Genomic DNA, 10,202 nt, shown 5'->3' with positions numbered 1-10,202 from the left:
CCCAACATGTCTGAGCGTGAGAGGAGCTGAGAAAGTTGTGACGGGCCTGTTGGGTTTGCAGGGTCACTTGGCATGTCTGAAGAGGGCCCAGCTCAGCAATATGGGAACAGATGGAGCGGAAATAAAGAGGATTTGCTGAGCTGCACCTATCCAGCTAGCACTATACAGCAGCCTCATCCATCTCCCTTTCACGGGCAGGACCCTGAGCTCTGGCTATTCACTCAGCTAATTAGCCAGCGCTCCAAGGTCCTCCCTGGGCCTGCAGCTGAGTGAACCTGGCTGCCTGGAGCAGCAGAGAGAGAAAGGGCTACCTCCGACTGCACTGGGCTTGCTGCTTCCAGCGACCCCGGGGTCTGTCTCCTCAAGGCCCAGGGCAGTATTGCTGTGTCCTTTCACTCCTCCTGGGCTGCTTCCACGGGGGATGAGTGGATGCTGCCAGCTGTCACTCGGAAAAAGACGATTAGTAGTAGTGTCAGTGTAGCACCTAGAGGCCTCAGCCAAGAGCAGGGACTTCTTGTGCTAGATGCTGTACATGCACATAGCGAGAGAGTCCCTGCCACCAAGAGCTCCCAGTCCAAGGCGACAAGACAAAGAAAGGGCAGATCACGAGCCCTATTAGCCCCACAATGGGGGCCTAAGGTACAATGCCAGAGACCCACCAAGGTACTTCGGTGCTTAGGTAATAGGTACCGTCCCAGGAGGAGAAACACCCTCAGAGGTCTGCTCAGAGCAAGGTTTAAGCACATCTCTGAAACAGTGCAGAAGTCTTGGCAGCATCTGCCGTTAAGCCATAACCCTGAGCACTAGCTCAGTTGTACTCATTCTCACTCCCTGCAGCCAGTTCCGGGTGTGTTTCCTAGAGGAGATCAGGGTTTAGATAGAGGCAGCCCTTGTGCTGAGCCATGCCAGTCCCTGTGGCTTGACTAATTTGACCATTCTAGTTTCCTAGTTCAGAATCAACTGCCACAGAGTCCAGTTCATGGCCAGAAAGGAAAAGCAACAGTGACACCGATAGTAACAAACCTGCAGCATTTCCCACCTGTTCACACCAAAAAGGAGATAAATATTGTCACAGTGCTGATGTCACACGGGCTGGCCATGCCACCTCAGAGCCAAGCAGCCCCAGCAGAGGGAAGCGAAGAGGGCATGCTGCCAGGGAAGAGGGCTCCTGCTAACGCGGAGAGGGAATAACAGTCACAAAAGCCTCCATGCGACGTTCCTGCTTTGTAACTGTGCTGGATAAAATGACGTCCTAAATTTCTCCGAGGACGTGATTCCAGCAGACTCAGTCTCAGATAAACCAGTGTGCTACTCACAGAGTAAGGCACTACTTAGTGTGGGCAAGGGTGTCAGAATCTGGCCCAACATTTGGGAGAACTCCCTTCCAACCCAGAAATATTTCACTACCATCCCTTCAAATTCTGTCCCAAGAGGGGAACAGGTGCACGTCCAGCCACAGTAGCACCTCACACACACACGTCCCATACAAGGCCCCGCTTCGCAAGCACACTCATCCGTACAAGTAGCTGCACAGACAGAACCACCCAGCCCCACCCACCCTGTGGCCTGTACCTGACACATCCATGAACAAACACACAAGCCAAGAGTATGCGTCACCCCCATCGCATTGCAGTTTCTGTGGCATGGGCAGAGCCAGTCGCATTATTTCAAACCCCTCCAGGCTGTGGAAGGCCAGTGACACTGTGCAGAGCGTGGCACTGTTCCCAGCCTTCTTGTGCCCTGGTGATTCGGGCTTATAGCCACAGTCACCGTGAGCTCTCTAACCTTCAGAGTCCAGAGGGTTTTTTTTTTTTTTTTGCTTTCTTTGCCACTACAAAGTCTGTTTGGACCCTAACAGTTCCCATGGCCCTGCCAGGTGCCTGGGGGCAGCTGCCTTTAATGTGAACTTGGGCTGAATGCACACACCTTTCCCTACAGCTCTCCAACAGGCCCCGGCAGCTGAAGGGGAACAGACAGGCCCAGCTGCAGCACCTCAGAAGACGTGCGGGTCCGTCTGGCTCTTTGACCAGATTATGGCTCCTGTCTGTAATCATAACTCAGCTGAGCCATCCAACATGCATTTCGGTTGACAGACCCTGCTGCATACGGCCAGGCACAGCTTCTTATCAGGAGGGAATGACAGCAAGCTTGCTGGCAGCCATGGCTTAGCACAATGCAGAGTATGGGCCCGGCCCTCGCTGGCATTACAGAACCATTGGATAACTGTCCCCATATGACATATGGCCGTCAGCCCCTTATCAGTCAGAACTCCATGCAGTATGGCCTATGGCCCTGTACCTGGTGTGGGGACAATGGGTGGTATAGCTCCATGCTGTGAGTATTCTCCACATACAAATCACGGCTTCATAGTTGAGGTCTCCATACGAGTCCTAGATCCATAAGCGTTGGTCCTATATCAGTTACAGAGTCCTACTGTCCCCATACAAGAGCCATGTGTGCAGTACCCCTAAGAATGATACATTCCAAGCACTTGCATGGGGATAAACATGAACTCAGTGCTACTGGCAGCCTACAATGGTAATTTAAGCTTACCAAATTGAGACGTGGGCTATTTATGCAGCACTTCTTTGGGGCGTAGGGGAGCTGGCATCAGTGATAGGTACAGTAAAAAATCATGATCGGACATATTGACATGTGACACTATGGTCATGCCAGGACGCACGTGACGCATGGCGCTACTGGTGGACGCAGGAGGATCTTCTGGCTGAGGTGATGGTCTGATTCCAGGTGGCAAAGCCTGCCCGTGTTCCTAGTTGCAGGATGGAGTTCTTTTCTGGGTCCCTATTTAATGTAGCCCTGGTAGCATTTGAAGCAAGGACAAAGAGGATTCCTGCCTCTCATCCGATGTAAACCCACCAAGTTCTGTTAGGGGAGTTTTAGGGTTCCTTTAAGATTTATTGGTAAATCATGCAGGAGATGCTAACGGTGCATTTCTGACACAAATGTGCTGGGTTCCTGTGGCGCTGGCCTCAGACCAGCTGCAGCCAGTCAGTTCCCCTTTTTAATGATTAATTCATAATTCCCCAGAAAGCGCCTTTTTAAAAGCCATGCGTGGCTCAAATGCTTCTCGCTTGCCTTTCGCTGCCACGTCTCTACCACCGTGTGGAGTTGAACATGTCACAGCGAGAATGAAGCACTTCCTATTAATGGAGAGCCGAAGGCTGGGCTGCAGAGTCTCCCGCTCCTTTCTGCTAATTTATAATCATTTTACAGGGTTGGTGATTAGACACAAACCCCAACAGCAGGTCACCAGACACTTTGCACAGCTACTATAGGAAGCAGAAGTGGCTCTACCAGACTCCCTACCTAACCTAGGCAAGTAACTTAATCTTTCTCCGCTTAGCTGTGAAATGGCGTAATAGCGCTGCCTTTCTCTCATGCACCACCTGCCTTGTCTATTTAGATTGGAAGCTCTACAAGGCAGGGGCTGTTTTTCACTGTCTGTACCTACAGCACCTAGCACAATACAGCCCACAATGTCCCTCTCGCTTGGGGCCTCTAAGTACTACTGCAATATAAATAATAATAATAATAAAAGCAGAGCAGTACCTCCACTCATCCGGGTCAGAGATTTCTAGGATTTAAACACTGTGAAGAATGCTTTGGCCAGGTCTCAAGGAGCCTTGGGATGCTACCTGTAATAAGGCAACATTGTACATTTCAATATTGACCATAATCTAATCCAATCTATTTTGGTGTGAATGAGGCTAGATAATCTAGCTCTCTCTCTCTCTGAGCTACTTATGTGGCCCCCCAATCACTATAGTATCTGAGCGACTCACAATGATGAATGTCAAAGCCATGTTTCTCATTCTGCTCAAACCCTGGCTGAGCTGGGCCAACGGTTGGAACTGCAGAGCACAGCTCACCCATCTGCCTGCAGGAGGATCATTGTGCCATGATCGTTGTTTGTTACGAGCCGGCAACGGGCTGTTCAGGGCTGGACGGAACAAGCAGTAGAAAAAGCCTGTGCCCTGCGGCGGTTACATGCTGCTAATCAGTGGATCAGAGTGAGCTTTCACATTGGTGGGGGTGCAGTGTATCCGGTGTCATCCAGTCTTTGTTAGAACTGTCCTTGGAAAGAGCATTGGGATTCCAGCAGAAAAAGGCAAGGATAATAAATAACTAGAATGGGAATTGTTTTAAATATATCAATAAAAATAGGTAAAGTCAGGGTTAAAAAGGCAGATTTTTAAAAATGTAGCAAGTACCACATTTTATTAACATTTAATTTCAAAAAGAAGGGTGGGGGGAGGGGAGGAGAATATGAAATTAACGCGGCATGTGCTTATCATCCCAAGTGCCTTGCTTGTATCTTTAATACCTTTCCTTCCCCTGCATCTTCAATTGTAGGTACTTCAGGAAGGGCCTGTGCCTTCCTAATTGTTTGTGCAGAGCCCAGTTCAATGGAACTTTGATCCTGACGAGGGATTTTGGGTCCTACTGGAATGTAAACAATACATGATAATGCTAATACTAACAGGTCCAGTGCAGTTTGGTTCTACCCTGTTGTGCCTCTAAACTTGGACCATATTAGAAACTCCCTGCCATTAGCAATAATGCCTCAACTTTCTAAATAATTGCTCTCTTTAATTCTTAATGAGCTGCAATTTCAATTTACTCTTTAGAAAACTTGCTCTCCTGACACATCCTCCTTCATTCTAATTGCTTTTTTATTATAATTACACCAAATGAGAAACGTATCCCCGGGTTCCTGCAGGACATCAGTTATTTATTTATTGAACTCACCAGGTGTAAGGTGCTGCAGGCCCCCTCATCACCAGCAAACCCATGCGAATGTGCTCCCGGAATTTGGCCATTGCAAATGTCAGGCTTTTAGGCAGTGGTGGAGTTTGCTTTTTGGTTGGTTTGTTTTTTAATCAGCTAAATCTGCAACAAAAATAAAAATATTGTTAAGCACCAGAGAGGGGATGATGGGAGCTTTAACATGTGGCTCTGAATTTCGAGCTGGGAATTCAGAAGGAAACAGGCAGGAGAAACGGCTCCAAAATAGGATGCTCAGTTTCTCTGCATATTCAGCTCCATAGTTCTAAACTGACGGCAGCATGGTAGAATTCCTCATTCACTGAGAAGCTGTGACCTTATGCCCTTGGGGATTTGAGACAGTGTTTCAGACTAGAATGGAGACAGCCATCCATTTTACTTCAATGGAGCCAAGATTTCACCCCCGATCTCCCTGGTAGCCATGGGGGCTCACAAAGTTGTTTAAAGCCTGGGGAGATCTCTCTAATTTAGCATCAAACCTTTTGATCTTCTCTCTAATGATGGACCCACAAAGCAACTCATGTCCTGGTCGCCATTGCAGGTCAAATGTTTGCATCAGAAGCTGGGAAATTAACTTTGTTTTTCATAGCCATGCAATGCGGATGGAATCTGGGTGGGATTGATGCATATCCTTCTCTCGCTTGAAATACATGAATGGCAAAGAATTATTTCTGCTCTTCGCTACTGAGATTACAGTAGATTTTTATGCTCTCCTTGCCTATTTCCAATTGCCACGCATCATCAGGTCCTAATTTGGGCTGTCATGTCACCTGAATTGTTTAATTTTTAAAGTGTGATTTTATGCAAATTTCCCTGTGCAGGAATGAAAATTACCCACTCTCACATTATCCAATGATTTATCAGCACAGCCCTCTGTTCTCAGTAAAAAACAACATTCATCTCCCAGGAGCTTAACCTCTCAGGTGCTGAGCTTCCTCCACCCAATTGTGCCAAGGAGGACTGAGACCCAGCTAAGACAGCCAGCTCCTGTATTCATTCCCTGGACTGGGGATTTCTGATGGAGAGTGGAAGCATGAAGGCCAAAGGATTCAAACTGGTGAATCAACACAGCAGAAGAATTCAACAGCTGAGCTTTGGTGACATTTCTCCCAGAGCATTGGCAGAACACCGGAAGAATGGACAGCCAAGCATATTGTACCATGTCTATATCTATGCAGGCTCATGGAAGAGTTTGTTGTATCTGGGGGCTTCTCCAATAGAATCATAGAAGATGAGGGTTGGAAGGGACCTCAGGAGGTGATCTCATCCAACCCCTTGCTCAAAGCAGGACCAATCCCCAACTAAATCATCGCAGCCAGGGCTTTGTCAAGCCTGACCTTAAAAACCTCAAAGGAAGGAGATTCCACCATCTCCGTAGGAAGCATTTCAGTGCTTCACCAACCTCCTAGTGAAAAAGTTTTTCCTAATATCCAACCTAAACCTCCCCCACTGCAACTTGAGACCATTACTCTTTGTTCTGTCATCTGCTACCACTGAGAACAGTCTAGATCCATCCTCTTTGGAACCCCCCTTCAGGTAGTTGAAAGCAGCTATCAGATCCCCCCTCATTCTTCTCTTCTGCAGACTAAACAATCCCAGTTCCCTCAGCCTCTCCTCGTAAGTCATGTGTTCCAGTCCCCTAATCATTTTTGTTGCCCTCCACTGTACGCTTTCCAATTTTTTCACATCCTTCTTGTAGTTTTGGGGTCGAAAACTGGACTTGGTACTCCAGATGAGGCCTCACCAATGTCGAATAGAGGGAAACGATCACGTCCCTCGATCTGCTGGCAATGCCCCTACTTATACAGCCTAAAATGCCATTAGCCTTCTTGGCAATAACGGCACACTGTTGACTCATATCCAGCTTCTCATCCACTGTAACCCCTAGGTCCTTTTCTGCAGAACTGCTACCTAGCCATTCGGTCCCTAGTCTGTAGCGGTGCATGGGATTCTTCCGTCCTAAGTGCAGGATTCTGCACTTGTCTTTATTGAACGTCATCAGATTTCTTTTAGCCCAGTCCTCTAATTTGTCTAGGTCCCTCCATATGCTATCCCTACCCTCCAGCATATCTACCGCTCCTCCCAGTTTAGTGTCATCTGCAAAGTTGCTGAGGGTGCAGTCCATGCCATCCTCCAGATCATTAATGAAGATATTGAACAAAACCGGCCCCAGGACTGACCCTCGGGGCAGTCCGTTTGATACCGGCTGCCAACTAGACATGGAGCCATTGATCACTACCCCTTGAGCCCGACAATCTAGCCAACATTCTATCCACCTTACAGTCCATTCATCCAGCCCATATTACTTTAACTTGCTGGCAAGATAGTTGGGGCAATAGTTGGAAGACATGCCCCATGGCCAGCTGCACTGTGACACCACAGAATTTCAGATACTAAGTCATAATGCAATGGACACACACACCCTCTAGCTCACTGCAAAAGGGAGCCCAGAGGTTGCTGAATCAACCCAAGTGTATTGGGAACTGGAAGCAAAGAAGCCAAAGGCTCTGAGAATCTAACTTGTAAAGCCCTAGTGTGATGGATTTGTATGTGTCTGCATTTATCTACAGCAAGCTGAAAATACCATTTGTTCTGCAAAGGTCATTTTGATTGTAAACCTGTTTTGGGCCTTCACCTTGGCACTGTAGCCTCCACACTGAACTGACACACACAAGAGGTGTCAGGTGAAATTCTTGCACCTAGCAGAGGGCTGTTAAACCTGGATGACCTTTCATTGCCCCATGGCAACCTCAGTAAAGGTATCCAGTATCCAAAACCAGGCTGTTCTGGCACCTGACTCAGATGCCAAACTTACCTGCTAGCACAGCCAGAGGAATGGATAAAACTAAATAGTGTGCATCCATCCAGCTCAAATGCAGAAGGGACTCACCCTTCAATCAACTCAGCAATACAAAGAGAATCCCCAGTAATCAAGGGATGTACGTAGGAAATTGATGGCAGAGGTGCTGTGGATTCAGCAAAGGGAGAGAGAAGTAAAAATTCCTCTGGAAGGTAGAACTTGAGCTTGATGAATGGTTGGAGAAAATGCAAAGATCTAAGGAGGATTTTTTTTCAGTCCTATTCGTCATTGAGCACAACCCTGACTCCAGGGATAGAAAACTCATCACCTTAACACATGGGCCTGTGCTCTGCAGCAAAAGTCAATTAGGGCAAGCATTCCAGGTGCCTCTGTTAATCTCTTAGTGAACAGAAAAGGATCTCAGAGCCCATACTTCATTAAGACACTGCAGCAGGAAACAGGCTTAACACCAGGCAGTGGAATCGAACCTTAGCTAGGCCCTGCATGGCTGGGAAAATACCTGCTCTTGCTGGCTAGCAGGAATATGATCCAACATCAGAGACTGGCTTATGAAAGAGAAGTGTTGGCTTATCTATTAAAATGTCCTTGCTAGAGTTTGGGGGTTAGTCTAAAAATTGTTTTTCCACTGAAAATGATTTTTTTTGTTGCAATGGAAACTTTTGCCCAAAAAATCTTGTTTGTTGAAAATTTTGGTTCTGTGAAGTAAACACCCCCCTGCTCCCCCTGGCCAAAAAAAAAAACCCTGAAAAAAATTCCAGTTTGAACAATTTTTGACAAAATGCCCCAAATTTGGAAGAAAATTTCAGTGAAAAAAATTTTTTTTTGTCATCCAAAATTTCCCTTGGGAAAAAAAAATTCCTGATCATTGCCAGCCTTTGCCCTCTCCTAAAGCAGTAATATAGTCAGTGTCACTAGGCAAGGGGATGTTAGGCTAGCAACTGCATGACGGCACTAGCTGTCCTTATTTCACTAGGAGGGTGGTGAAGCACTGGAATATATTACCTAGGGAGGTAGTGGACTCCATCCTTAGAGGTTTTTAAGGTCAGGCTTGACCAGGCCCTGGCTGAGGTTGGTCCTGCTTTGAGCAGGGGGTTGAACTCCTGAGGTCTCTTCAAACCCTAATCATCTTTGATTCTATGATCATGGTCAGCTGTGCAGTGCTATCAGTTTACTGGGTGTCCTCATTAAAAGTGAAGCATTGGTAGCATAGCAAGCACTAACAAACAGATAACAAAATGGTATTGCAATAGGATGCTCTCCCTTTAAGAGCATGGTGGGCTGGGACCCATCCCCAGAGTATAAATGAGAGGATTAGCAAAGGGAAATCCATCTAGGAGCAAAGGAAATGACAGCACTAACAGGGCCCCTCCTAGAGCATCAATCTGCACCAGTGAAGTCAATGGACGGAGCAGGTGCTGGCAGTTATGTCATTGATGTCAGGAGCAGGCACCTGGTAAAGGAACCTGGTTTGTGCCTGGCTCCTTTTTTGTATGTGGTTTTCTCCTGTGGCTAATAAACTGGGGGCTGCCCCTGCCTCCCTGGAGTCTTTGCAGCTTTTAAACTGAGGGCTCTGGAAGCCAGATGACTCTGCATCATGGGCATGATTTTGGAGCAGCGGCAGAGTGATGGCTCCCTGAAACTAGACTGAAGCTGGTCCCACATATTCTTGGTGTGGGAAGGGGAACAATCAATCAAATGATCCAACATGATGCTCTCATTCTTGACTGCAAGTGGACGTGGGTGAATACCTAGGAGCTAGCACAGAGCCGGATGTATATTATAATGTAAATCCATTGTGACACCACTGCAGTCATCAAATGAGGTCTAGGATATCCAAACTGAGTTACCTCCATAGAATATCAGGGTTGGAAGGGACCTCAGGAGGTCATCTAGTCCAACCTCCTGCTCAAAGCAGGACCAATCCCCAACTAAACCATCCCAGCCAGGGCTTTGTCAAGCCAGGCCTTAAAACCTCTAAGGATGGAGTCCACCACCTCCCTAGGTAACCCATTCCAGTGCTTCACCAACCTCCTAGTGAAATAGTTTTTCCTAATATCCAACCTAGACCTCCCCCATTGCAACTTGAGACCATTGCTCCTTGTTCTGTCATCTGCCACCACTGAGAACAGCCGAGCTCCATCCTCTTTAGAACTCCCCTTCAGGTAGTTGAAGGCTGCTATCAAATCCCCCCTCACTCTTCTCTTCTGCAGACTAAATAATCCCAGTTCCCTCAGCTTCTCCTCGTAAGTCATGTGCCCCAGCCCCCTAATCATTTTCATTGCCCTCTGCTGGACTCTCTCCAATTCGTCCATACCTTTAAAGTGTTTGACCCCCGCCCCGCTGATTGATTACACTCCACAGGATCCTTCAGTGATATTTCCTCCCACGCGTCTGCATTCTGATGCTATATGGCTGCCAGCGAGATTTTGCTTACATAATAGAAAGTTTTTTCATAATGAAAAACCACTGTATGTTATTCACTAAATGTTCAAGACCAGTTTTTGCCATCATTTTGCAAGCGGAACAACAGATCAGCACACTGGTCACATCTAGGTCATCATGACTCTTCACTGGA

Source organism: Dermochelys coriacea, chromosome 22 (assembly GCF_009764565.3).
Source record: "Dermochelys coriacea isolate rDerCor1 chromosome 22, rDerCor1.pri.v4, whole genome shotgun sequence".
Classification (NCBI taxonomy): domain Eukaryota; kingdom Metazoa; phylum Chordata; order Testudines; family Dermochelyidae; genus Dermochelys; species Dermochelys coriacea.
This window is presented reverse-complemented; position numbering follows the sequence as displayed.